This window comes from Diceros bicornis, chromosome 12, assembly GCF_020826845.1.
Source record: "Diceros bicornis minor isolate mBicDic1 chromosome 12, mDicBic1.mat.cur, whole genome shotgun sequence".
In the NCBI taxonomy this organism is placed as follows: domain Eukaryota; kingdom Metazoa; phylum Chordata; class Mammalia; order Perissodactyla; family Rhinocerotidae; genus Diceros; species Diceros bicornis.
The window spans coordinates 32,044,802-32,058,543 of NC_080751.1; positions in this window are offsets into that span (position 1 = coordinate 32,044,802).

Sequence of the window (13,742 nt, forward strand, 5' to 3'; positions counted from 1 at the left end):
CATCTCAGGTGAAAGCTTGTATCTTGTTCTTATTTTGCGATTACTTGACTCGTTTTTTGTATTTCTTTGAATTGCCTGTTCATGCTCTTTGCTCATTTTCCTATTAATTTCATTGACTTTATTTTATTGATTTGTATGAGCTCTTTATATATAGCTTTTTTATATCTTTATATATATATTAGGGATATTAATATTTTTTTATGTGCTGCAAATATTTTCCCTTACTTTTCCATTTATCTTTTAACTTTGTTAAAGTTATATTTTGGCCACATTAAGATTTTACATTCTTTTGTAGATAAATCTGATCTGTTCCTGCGTGGCTTCTGGGTTTAAGGTCTTGTTTTGGATATTTTGAAATGCTGATAAGGTAAATAGAAAGCCTTAAGGAAAAAAAGAAGCCTTAAAAGTTTAACTGATTAGTTAAAGATAGCTAAAAGATAGCATAAAGATAGCATAAAAAGATAGCTAGCATTTTTTGTTAATACTTTACTAGATATGTTATTATCTAGTGTGGAAGCAAAACAAAAAAAAATGTTTTTCCAATAAGATTAATAAATGCGTTTTAGAGATCAGGGAGGAAAATGCAAAGTAGAAAGCTGCCCTGAGCTTTCTGTGCGTGCAGACATGCAGGGAATGGAGTGAGCGAGCCAAACGGGAAACGGATAGGGTGTCTTGACGTGCACATTTCATCATTGCTCTGGAGCCAAAATTTAGCACTGGCTTATTCTGTCTTTATTTGCCACATAAAAAGAAAAGAAAAAGAATTAGAAATCTGTCAAGTGCTCTGTGTTTGAAAAGTGACCACTACTTTCAAACTCGGGCTTATCCCAATTTTCTCTTTCTAACATACGTTTTAGATCATGTGTATAACATTCCTCTAAAAGGACCAACATGTGAACTGGTTGATGTTTAAGTTCTTTAAATGGAAACAAACTATGCTGTTATATTGGAAGCAATTAGTTATTCTCTGAGAAACTTAAGATATATTTGTTGGTTCTCTAAGCATTATTTTGCCTTTACCTAAAATATTAAAATCCATACGCTCCTTTTGCCCTGAGATAGTTTTTCTTTTTACTTTAAATGCCATCGATGACCAAAGGAACTGTGAATGTCCAAACAGTTATTAAATATCATTCCTCAACCAGATAACTCAAATTTAATTACACAATTACCTTGTTTTAAATAGGATTCCCAGTACACGGGTATATAATTGCTTGAAATATCTCGTAACAGAATGAAAGAAAAGGAAAAAAAGACCGATTTTCAGCATTTTAGGATTCCGTCTGTAAGAATTATAGTGTAGAGCAAGAAATACTCTGATAAAACTGTAAAACCAGTTACTGTGGAGAGTATTGAGTATAAGAGAGAAAGGAGCATTGCAGGAGGCATGTTGCACAGCAAAATTTTGGTTAAGATCATTGGAAAGGAGGAAAGAAACAATACTTCTGATCTCAGGTGTCTATATGTCATTGCCCAGGTGATGGGCAATAAAGAAAGTGAACTTGCTCTCTAACACCCAGAAATAAAGATGACCTCACAGGCATTCCTGAGACTTGATGCAGAGACTCAATGACAGAATACAGGAATGGAAGAATAAACTTTGTCTAGAGAAAGAGACTATTAAGAAGATAAATATCTGAGTAGAAATTAAAAAACTGAAGACAGTGACATGCTGGAGAATATCTGGATACAGACAAGAGGAGAGAGGGTCAGAAGCACCACAGAAGTGGGCAATACACTAACCCACCCAACTTATTGGGCAACTTCAACTGTTTGATCATTACTCCAAGTCTCCTTCAGCCCAAAGTCATAGGTGTAGGTCATGGACGTCATGCTAAGGATTTCCGTCTTCATTCACTGCAGAGCCACCTAGATTTTGGAAAGGGAGGTGACCTGTTGGGGGCTGTATTTTAAGAAGACAAATTATATTAGGGTGGAGACTGTTCTGTGAATTAGAGCAGCAGCAGTGGAAATCCTAGAAGTACTGATAGAGTACATATTGGATGCCAGGCAGCCTCCATAGTAGATGCGTGTTGTACAGCAAAATTCAGGTTTTGCTACATGGTACTCCACCTCCCTGGAGAAGCAGAGTTAAAGACAAATAAGCCACAAGTAAGTGCTACAAAAGTGACAGGGAAAGTGGGAAACAATGCGATGTACAGAAAGGAACGATTTGTTCTGCTTGGGGTTGGTGGAGGGGGAGCTTGAAAGAGGGTGATGTCTGAGCTAGGCCTTGGAGGAATAAAAACATGTTACACAAGGGAGGTATGAAGGCTTGGGCAGTCGAGGCAGAGGGAACAGCATGTATAAAGGTACAGAAGCATAAATGTGCCTGGCATGTTCTGGAAAGAGTGAGTAGCTCCAGGTGTGAGCACAGGGCATTGGGCTGGGGATATGCCTGGCTGGAGAGAGGCTGCCTGACTGTGAAGGTCTTGTGAGTCCTTCTGGCAGGACTGGGGAGCCTTTAAAGAGTTTTCAGCAAGACTGAGACTGATCAGACCTAGATGAATCTGCAGAGACCAGTTCCAGCGGCACTGCAGAGAACAGACAGGGGGTGAGAGCTCGAGGAGACAGTCAGTTAGGAGACTGTTGCCTGTTGATGGGTGGAGTGGTAAGGTCCTGAATAAGAAGCAGTTGAAACGGGAAACAGATGGAAGAAACAGAACTTGGTGACTAATTGGAGATGGAATGTGAAAGTTTCTGACCCATTGGGTGACTTACGATGCCATTAACTGAAAGGCAGAAATAAAGGAGGGGGACCCATAGGCGGTAGGGACGAGTGTGGTTTGGGATGTAATGAGTGTCCAGTTTTCTACTGCAATACAATAAATGTCCCACACTTAGTGGCAAGCGACAATAACCATTTTCTTATGCAGTGGGTATGGCTCGTCTCTGCTCCCCACTCGGGGGCCTCCGCTGGAAAGACTGGAGGTGAGTCACATGGCTGGGACTGGAATAGCTGGAGTTGCAGGAGTCACTTCCAAGATGACTTTTTCACTCACATATCTGGCACCTTGGTGGAGAAGACCGGAAGCCTGGGCTCAGCCAGGACCGCTGGTTGGAATGCCTACCTGTGGCCTTCCCTACATGGCCGTCTCGGGGAAGTCAAACTTCTTACACGGTGGCTTAGTGTACCAGTGAAGGATGGCCTTTATGACCTGGCCTCGGAAGTCTGGCGTCATCACCTCTATCTTGGCCTATTGGTCTAAGCAGTCACCAGCCCATCCAGATTCAAGGGAATGGGGACACAGACTCCTCCTCTCAATAAGAGGAGTGTCAAAAAGTTTCAGGCCATGTTTTAAAACCACCACACGAGTTTGAGAGAATAAAAACAAGAGGACAAATATGAGATACTAGTAGACTCTACAGCTCTCAGCAACTGATTGAATATTAGGTTAAGGAAGAAGGAAGCCTCAAAGATGAATATGCACATTGAAATTTCCCACATTGTCGTATTATTGCTCAGATAAGAGGGCAGCCTTGGAATCAGACTACCTGGGTTTACATACCAGCTCCATTGTCTAGTAATAGTTAGACCACAGGCAAGTTACTTAATATCTCTGTGCCCCATTTTCCTTACCTGTTACCCCATTTTAATGGGTATAATAATAGTAACCTACTTCAAAGAGTTGGTGAGGATTCTAGTTAAGGCACGTGAAGTTCAGGGAACGGTACCAGGCACACAGCACCCTCCATGTATGTTAGCAGCCAAGATTGTTTACAGAGCATTCCACACGTATTATCTCATTTATTCGTCACTAGGACTGTCTGATGTAGCTGTTCGCATTCTCATCATTTAACAGATGAAGGAACATGACCCTGAGAGGTTAGGTAACATTCTCAAGGTCACACAGCTGGAAGGGGATAGCGCTGGAACTCGGAAACCTGCTTTCCTGCTTCCCCAGACCCAGGCAGGCAGCTGCTCCCCAGGCAGGAGCAGGCTCATCTCGGGCCCACTCCTGCGCACACCCACACTGTGAGATTAGCTTCCTGGCAAAGCCCCTGTGTTTCTGGCGCTGATGTGGTCCTCCCAGGAGACGCCACCGCGGCTGCCTTGGCCCTCGCCCACCACCGGCATGTCTGAAATTTAATAGAAGCAAGAAGCAGACAACTGTGACAGCAGGTGTGACTCCTGTAGGCCTCCCTGCTTGAAATCTCCAAACGGTTGCAATTGCTCTGGAATGGGGGTAGGGTGGGGTATAGCCCTTGCCCCAGAGCCAATCGGAACCCTGGATTGGACACATCAATGTAGCGTCCGCTCCCTTGGGACCCAGCCCCAGAGCAGATGCCAGGCCCAGATGTTCCTGCCCCCTTTTCTGGCCAGAGGCAGAGGCTCAGATGGCTGTAAGGGGAATACCAAATGACAGGCCCGCCTCTCCTCTAAAAATCCAGCACAAGCCAGCACCCTGGTGTAGGCTGTCAGCCCACGGGGGTGGTACCTGCAGGCCCAGCCTCTCTCCCTGGGCCTCTGCCCAAGCTCAGTACTTGCCGCAATCTCAGCCCGCCCCATCGTCCTGTTTGGGGGGCTCAAAATCAAACAAGGAGAGATTCAGAACAGTGATGGTTTTCTCTTCCTCCTTGAACAGCCTAAAACATTGCCGTGTCTATGAGAAAATGAATCTGTCAACCCAGCAGAGACCCTGAAACTGCCTGGCAAGGAATAACAGTGTCCACTGCTCTCTGTTAAAGGTCACCCTCTAGGCCCTGAGGAATTTTTCCTGAATTTCAAAGGAGGAACAGATCAAATGCCTGTCATAACACACTTCAGAAAACAAGGAGCAACCAGAAGTTCCCACTCGTCTAAGGAATCTTTGAAAATCCTGCCTTGGGTGGAGTGACATTTGCTAACAATAAAAACAGCTCACTTGGCAGGCGGCCCCGGGTTGGGCCAAAGCTGGCCGGCAGACTGTCCCTCCAGATTTCGTGTCTCACCTCTCAAGGCTTCCAGGGTGTTCCCAAGAACGGCAGGAACCCTGTCTCGCCTTGGTGGGTCCCAGCCCAGCCTCCCACCCAGGACTCCTCTCCACCCATATCACAAGGGAAGCGGCCTCTGAAAGAGAACTTTCTTTTTCTAAAGACCAGTGGGGCTACTTCACCTTTTGCCACAGTTTAAGCTGACCAGGGTCAGCTTAGGAAGAGTCACAGGCAGAACTACTCACAGATTTGTGTGTTTCCAACAAGTTATTTGGGTTCCTGCCCAGTTCAGATTCTGAAGGGTGGGATCATGGATGTCAAAACCACAAAAACATTACATCAGCTATGCAGCAACAGATCTGGGTAACGAACTTGCTACACTTCTTTACTTAGGTTTTTTTTTTTAAAGCACTAAAATAATAACTAATATTTGTAATGTACTTTTACAGGAATATGCAAAGTATCTTTTATAATTAACGTCTCATGATTGCCACAACATTCTTGTAAAGGTGGTAGCGACTTTTACCTCCTTTCCCTCTTCCTTCTCTGAAAATGTACTTTTGACTGTTTTTTTTTAAATGGCTGGCAGCACTGAAATATAACATATTTCATAATGCACATAAATATAACATATCTTAGGAATAAACTAAGATAGAATTACTAAGTCTTTTGTCCTGTGTGAATTTCCTGTCAATAATGGTAGAAGCACGATAGAGAAAGCAACATGCCACTCGACCATCCTGCAGTGGGACACCCTTCATTGTCATCACTGAACTCTTTTAACAACTCTAGCAACTTTGGTGTGATTGGTGTGATGAGAAATGTCAGTATGACACTGATTTACAAACTACCCTGTAGCCTAGGAAGGAAATATTTTATATATATATAGAAAAAATATATATGAAAATAAATGCACTCAGTAGTATTCTTTTTTCTCGCTTCAAAATAATACTTCACTGTAACCAAGGAATTATCCTAGTTATTTAAACAACCCATTTTTATTTGCCTATTAAAATTTTCATAGGACCATGACTTCAAAGATAATGAAAGCCCACATCTGTCTGTTGCTTTACAAATTTTAAAGCACTTTCAAATCAATTTTCGTTTCAGATTTGATCCTTAAGATCACCTGTGACTTAGGCAGACCTGAATGTGATTGTTCTCACTTCACGGATTGGAAAATTGATGTTTATATAGATGAGATGACCTGCTCCAAGACCTGCTGTGGGGTTAGAAATCAGACTTTTGAGCTTTTGGTTCAGGTTTGGTCCAAGCTGCCTTCCCAGAGATTTTCAGAATTTTTTTAGCTGCCTGAGAAGGGAATACTGTTAGATGACATTAGTCAAAACGTGTATAATCTAGGATCATTTCACCTCAGACAGACAGACAGACAGACACACACGCACGCACACATACCCCACACACAAATTCTTGAAAGTTTTGTCTGTGTCAATTTTATTTTATTTTATTTTTTGGTAAACTGAGGATTTAAGTGCTTGTTATGAGAGGAATATTATTCTGTGACCCGGTGTGATGGTTCAAGGTTCTTGCGGCCAGGTGTGCTTCATGTGCATAAGATAAGTATCTCCACAGGTGAATAAGGAACATTAGAGTGATTGGGCAGCTCCTGGGGAAGCTGGGACTTGGTTTTGAGAGGATTCAAGATTTCTGAGAAAATTGGAAGGACAGTTGGGCTAGACTTGATTGAGCGGCCCTGGGGAAGTAGAGTTGGAATCAGTATTCCCAGGTCAGGCACGGTGCCCAGAGACGGCGGTAGCATGGCTAGGGAAACACCCAGGCTCGCTCTTGGTGCTCTCCCGACCAGGTCCTAGATGCCAGAGACCAAGGGGGTGATAGCCCACTTCAGAGGGAAAGCCCCCTCCATCTTGTCCCCTTCCCTGTCGGAGGCCAATGTCTCTAAGAAGGCTGGTGTGAAGAGATGAAGACCTTCCTAGAGGAAGCATTTTTGGGCCCTGAGGTCTGAGTCTGTATTTTATTTGATGAGCCCTGTATTTAAAATGGTTTTGAGTTACGATATCTTTAGAAGGAACCTGGACTCCCTAGTTTGCTATAGGTTCAAGCACTGCCTACTGTCTGTTTTTTTCTTAATAACAACTTTATTGAGATAAAATTCACATGGAATAAAAATTCACCATTCTAAAGTGTAGAATTCAGCGGTTTTTATTACAAGGTTGTGCATTGATCACCACTATCTCATTGCAGAACATTTTCATCACCTCAGAAAGAAACTTCGTACCCATTAGCAGTCACTCCTTGTTCCCCTTCTCCCACCGCCAGCCCCTGGCAGCCACTAATCTACTTTGTGTCTCTATGGATTTGCCTGTTTGGGACATTTCCTATAAATGGAATCATGCAACTTGTGGCCTTTTGTGTCTGGCTTCTTTCACTTAGCATAATATTTTCAACGTTTGTCCATGTTGTAGCATGTATCAGTACTTCATTCCTTGTTATGGCTGAATAAGCTTCCATTGTATGGGTATACTGCATTTTGTTTATTCATTCACAAATTGATGGACATTTGGGTTGTTTCTGCTTTCTGCTTGTTATAAATAATGCTGGCTGTGAACATTTGCATACAAGTTTTTGTGTGGACATATGTTTTCCATTTTCTTTCATATATACCTAAGAGTGGGATTGCTGAGTCGTACGGTAACTCTGTGTTTAACTTTTTGAAGAAATGTCAAATTGTTTTTAAAGTGGCTGCACCATTTTATAATCCAGCCAGCAATGACGAAGGGTTTCGATTTCTCTACATCTTCAACAACACTTGTCTTCTTTTTGATTCTGCCATCCTAGGGGGTGTGAAGTGGTTTTTCATTGTGGTTTTGACTTCAATTTCCCTAATGACCCATGATGTTGAGAATCTTTAGTATGTTTATTGGCCATTTGTATAACTTCTTTGGAGAAATGTTTATTCAAATCCTTTGTCCATTTTTTAATTGGGCATTTTTTTCATTGTTGAGTTTATGAGTTGTTTATATGTTTTCGATACAAGTCTCTTATATGATCTGCAAATATTTTCTCCAGTGAGTTGACTTTTCACTTTTTTAGTGGTGTTCTCTGAAGCACAAAAGTTTTAAATTTTGATAAAGTCCAACTTATCTATGTTTTCTTTTGTTTCTTGTGTTATTAGTGTCATAGCTAAGAAACCATTGCCCAATCCAAGGGGATAAAGATTTACACCTATATTTTATTTTTAGGAGTTTTATAGTTTTTGCTCTTACGTTTAGATTGGTGATCCATTTTGAGTTAATTTTTGTTAGATGTAAAGAAGGAGTTCAACTTTGTTTTTTAGCATGTGGTTATCCAGTTGCCTAGCACCATTTGTTGACAAGACTATTCTTTCCCCATTGAATTGTCTTGGTACCCTCGTTGAAAATCAATTGACTGTAGATGTATGAGTTTATTTCTGGAATCTCAGTTTTGTTTCATTTATCTGTCTATCTTTATGCCAGTACCACACTGTCTTGATTTAGTATAACTCTGTAGTCAGTTTTGAGACTGGGGGTGTGATCCCTCCAATTTTGTTCTTTTTCAAGATTGTCTGGCTATTCTGGGTCTCTTGAGTTTCCATGTGAATTTTAGGATCAGCTTCAATTTCTGCAAAAAAGGCACCTGGGATTTTGAAAGGTATTGTGCTGACTCTTTAAACCAGTTTGGGGAGTGTTGGCATTTTAACAATATTAATTGTTCCAATCCATGAACATGCACTGTCTTTCCTTTATTTAGATCTTTATTTTCTTTCAACAGTATTTTGTAGCTTTCAGTGTGAAAGTCTTGTACTTTTTTGTTACATTTATTCCTAAGTATTTTATTCTTTTTGAGAGTGGGATGGGTATGAGGGAAGTTAAAACACCGCAAAGATCACTGTTCTCACAGAGATTCAGTCATTTTTACTGAAAAATGCTCTTCCAATTGTAAGCCTTTGGTTAATTTCCAGAGTTTTGAAACAGTTGATTTTGACAATTTTTGCCAGTGTTCTCATTTCTTTTATGAAGGAGTGGATTTTTGGAAGTCTTTACTCTGACATACTAGAAATCAAAACTGCCTATTGTTTATACCACTGCTTTATTTAGGTTACCTGCCTGGTCTCTGAGGACATTTGGGATATAGAGGCAGGTGACACAGAGAGGTGTGACACAGAAGTTCATTGAGTCACAGGGCATCTTGGTGGCTGTCAAAGTTATATTAATAGACAGATATGTTATATTAACAGACAGATATATTGGGCCAAAATTCCCATCACTGAGGCCACTGAGAGTGATATAACTGAGGTGTTAGGAGTTGTTCCTCAGTGAATTGGAAGTGAGAGAGCAGTGAAGTGTCCAATAATAAGGCATGTTTTTTTTTATGATTCTTGGTAGAGGCTCCAACCAAGAGGAATATCATTAAATCTCAAATCTAGGAATGACAAATGTATTTCAAGTGTCAACTGTAATCAATCCATAGTTATAACCTGGAGCTCGGTGTTGAGAAGATTCTGCGATCACATGTGTGCTTAGTGCCAATCATTGTATTGGTCTGGTCCGGCCAGGAAATCGTGGCCACTAGGGGGGGGTAACTGAGGAGAGTTTAATAAAGGGAATATTTAGGAAGCTGTGGGCAGAGTTTAAGGAAGTCAGTAAAGGAAGGTGCTATACCATAGGCCAGAAATAGTGATTACTATTCTGAGGCATAAAGGACCTTTAATAGGATTGATTAAAGAAATGAGAATTTTAGTGATTGATGTAGAGTTCTTCTTTTGGCCATTTCTTAGTACCATTACTGAGATTAATTATACTAAAGTCAATATTTTATCCTTAAAAATTTCAGAATTTCTTGATTGAAAGTGCTTGGGAACATTTTTAGAGCTAAACAAATATAATTTATTAACTTCTCTCAAACATTCCAACTCCATCTAATATAGTGAGAGATTCCACATTACCAAGGAGTTTCACTATAGACTTCATCATCTTGCTTAATCCTCACGACAAATAAATTGCATTGCAAAGTCTGAGTATCCTCAAGACCATCCTCACTTCTGACACCACTGCAAGTTTGAGAGTCCCAAAATCACCCTCAGGTTTGATAATTTGCTAGAAGAACTCACAGAACTCACTAAAAGCTCTTCTACTCACAGTTATAGTTTGTTACAGTGAAAGGATACACATTAAAATCAGTGGAGAAGAGAGGCACATAGGGCACATGTCCAGTTCCAAGCATGAGCTTCCAGTTGTCCTCTCCCAATGGAGTTGTGGACAGTGCTAATTTCTCTCAATAATGCGTGATGATACACATGGAATATTGCCCACTAGGATGCTTGCCTGAGTTTTGGTGTCCACAGTTTTTATTGAGCTTGGTCATATAATCATGGTTAACTGCCCGCATGGCTATCCTTAGTCTCCAGTCCCTCCAGAGGTCAAACTAATACTGATGGCCCAAGATTCCCCACAATAAATCACATTGTTAGCATAGACCATCTGGCGTGGCCCAAGGTCCCCAGGTAAACAAAGACACTCTCATCAGGCAGGCTATTCCAAGGTCTTAGAGGTTACCTTACAAGAGCTAAGGGCAAAGGCCACACCTCTCTTTGGGCAAATTTTAATCCTTTACTACACAAGCATGTACTAGGGTTATAGAATCCTAATATAAAAACAGAATGAAGGAAATCCTGCAGGCAGGCAGACATCTGATAGGGATTTTCCTTTGTCTTTGTAGCTCAGCGATATTTCAGTGTATATAAGAATTACTGTACACAAATTTTGTATATTGTATGTCATGGGCTATGTAAGGGACTTTCAAGGGACTTTTTTACAACTTGACCTTTAAAAGTACCTTCTCATGGGGGCCAGCCCAGTAGCATAGTGGTTAAGTTCATGCATTCCGCCTCCGCAGCCTGGGGTTCACGGGTTTAGATCCTGGTCGTGGACCTATGCACCGCTTATCAAGCCATGCTGTGGCAGGCATCCCACATATAACGTAGAGGAAGATGGGCACAGATGTTAGCCCAGGGCCAATCTTCCTGAGCAAAAAGAGGAGGATTGGCAACAGATGTTAGCTCAGGGCCAATCTTCCTCATCAAAAAAAAGTTCCTTCTCACTATTCCCAGCTCCCACCACAACAAAATATATAAGCCACTGCTGCTATAAAGAAACAAACACAGGGCCGGCCCCGTGGCTTAGCGGTTAAGTGCGCGCACTCTGCTGCTGGCGGCCCGGGTTCGGATCCCAGGCGCGCACCGACGCGCTGCTTCTCCGGCCATGCTGAGGCTGCGTCCCACATACAGCAACTAGAAGGAAGTGCAGCTATGACATACAACTATCTACTGGGGCTTTGGGGGAAAAAATAAATAAAATTAAAAAAAAAGAAACAAACACAAAACCAACCAAACAAAAATACCCTACATAATGAAAATGTTTTTACAGAAGAATTTAATCTGGAAATTCAATTTCTGTTAGAGCTACAATTAAGATTCTAGCCATGAAAACTGCATTAGGTCATACATTTCTTCAACTCATTGGCTTATGACTGTGAAACAAATAGCTAAGAACTCTCAGGACCATTTTTGGGGTGTCTCCTTCTAGTGCAAAGTTGACTAGAGAATAAGGAAATTATGTGACCTATAGGGTTATTTAAGAGTATACGATTAGGCATTCTCAATCTATAGATTTAAAAAAGATAGTTTAGGGACTGGCCCAGTGGCCTAGTGGTTAAGTTTGCGTGTTCTGCTTTGGTGGCCCAGGGCTCACAGGTTCGAATCCTGGGCATGGACATATGCACCACTTGTCAAGCCATGCTGTGGCAGCGTCCCATATAGAGTAGAGGAAGATGGGCACGGATGTTAGGCCCGGGCCAATCTTCCTCAGCAGAAAGAGGAGGATTGGCATTGGATGTTAGCTCAGGACTAATCTTCCTCACACACGCACAAAAAGATAGTTTACAAAGTCATTTGAAGAAAATTTTATAATAAGCAAATTAATTATTATATGTAAGTAAAGAGTAACATTTTCTCTGTTTCTCACAAAATTCACTCTTTCAGAAGTGTGAACATCTTTGACTTTGGTGGGCATATAACAGCACTGGGTTCTGCCTTCCTGGCTGAAATATTATAGATCATCTTGATATAATTTATCAATCAAAAGCATTCTCTCCATAAACCTTAATAAGTTAGCCATGAATTTCTGTGGTGAAAAGGGTTTTTTTACATTTTGATTTGGAGCATGCCCTTTGCTGGGGCCATGTTTCTAAGAGAATAGCTATTCTCACTAATGGTTACATGCAGCCTGTCCTCCTTACATCATGAATTCAAATACCCAACAAAATATCCCATTACCAATAAATTTATTTTTTATATGACACATTAGTAGTTAACCTTGCAAATTTGCTTTTTCAAAAAAAAAATACCCTTTGTTGCACAATAGATTGAACCAATAGTTTCCAGACTTTGTGATATTAAAGACTAGGAAAATTACCAAAATTTTGGGGGGAACTGACATAGAATTGTCAAATATTTGCTTTTGCCAAATAAAGACATTACAAGGGGAAAAAATCCCCTAGAATCCAATATGAGTTCATTTCATGAAAGAACACTTTTGTAGTTGATATATAAGTTAATCAATATGATTTACTGATTTATTTGTCTTGTTTTTCTGCTTACATCCTACTTTTTCTGTCTGGGTTCAATATCAATCCTTGAGAAGTAATTTCAGTGAAGATTTGTGAGTAACAAACTCGGTTACTGTGAGTGATTGAAACCATGGAATCTGGGGCAGAGTGCCTGCACTTAAATCCTGGTTTGAACACTTACTAACTGTGTGACCTTGGGCAAGTTACTTAACCTCCCTGTATCTTAGTTTCATCATCTCTAATATAGTAATATTAATAGTATCTATCTCAGAGGGTTGTTGTGGGGATTACTGACTTAAAATATGTAAGGCACTGAGAACACTACCTTGTAAAATTGTATTATATAGCGCTTGCTATTATTATTAATCTGTCTATGTATGAAAATGTCCTTATTTTGTCCTCATTCTTGAATTATAGTTTAGTTAAACATGGAATCTATGTTGACCATTATAGCCTTTAGCATTTTCAAGATATTACTCTACTATCTTCTTGCATCTATTGTTGTGGATGAGAAGTCTTTTGCCATTATGACTGTTTTTCCTTTATAGGTAAGAATCTCTTTTCTCTCTGATTTGCTTTTAAGGTTTTTCTCTTTACATTTGATGTTGTGTAAGTTAGGATTAGATTCTGCTGCAAGTGATTTAAAAAAGACTCTAAATCAGAGTGGTTTATACAAGATAGAAGCTTATTTCTTTCTGACATAAATTAGGCCATCCAGGTGCCGTTTGATGATGTCAGGGGCTCAGGGACCCTTCTATAGTATTGTTCCACCATTCTCAGCAAGTAGATTCTCTACTCGAACTTAAACCATAACATCTGCATTCTAGTTACCAGGAAGGAAAAAGTACAGAGAAGGGCCTACCTCCTCCTTTTGAGGACATTTCTAGAAATTGTACATGATGTTTTGGTTACATCCCAGAACATAGTCATATGGTGAATCCAGATACAAGGGAACCCAGGAAATATGGTCTTTATTCTGGGCAGCCAAAGTCCCAGCTAAAAATGGGCAATTCTGTGAATAAGGTGGAGGGGGTATTAGTTATTGGGAACAAGTAGTAATCTCTATCATAGCCATTTTTTATTATAAATTTCTCTCATAGTCCTTCTATTATGTTCTTCTGGAATGCTTATTAATATTCTGTTCTCCGTGCTTCTTTCTTTTTAATATTTCTTTTCATATTTTTGTCTTGCATTCTGTGAGA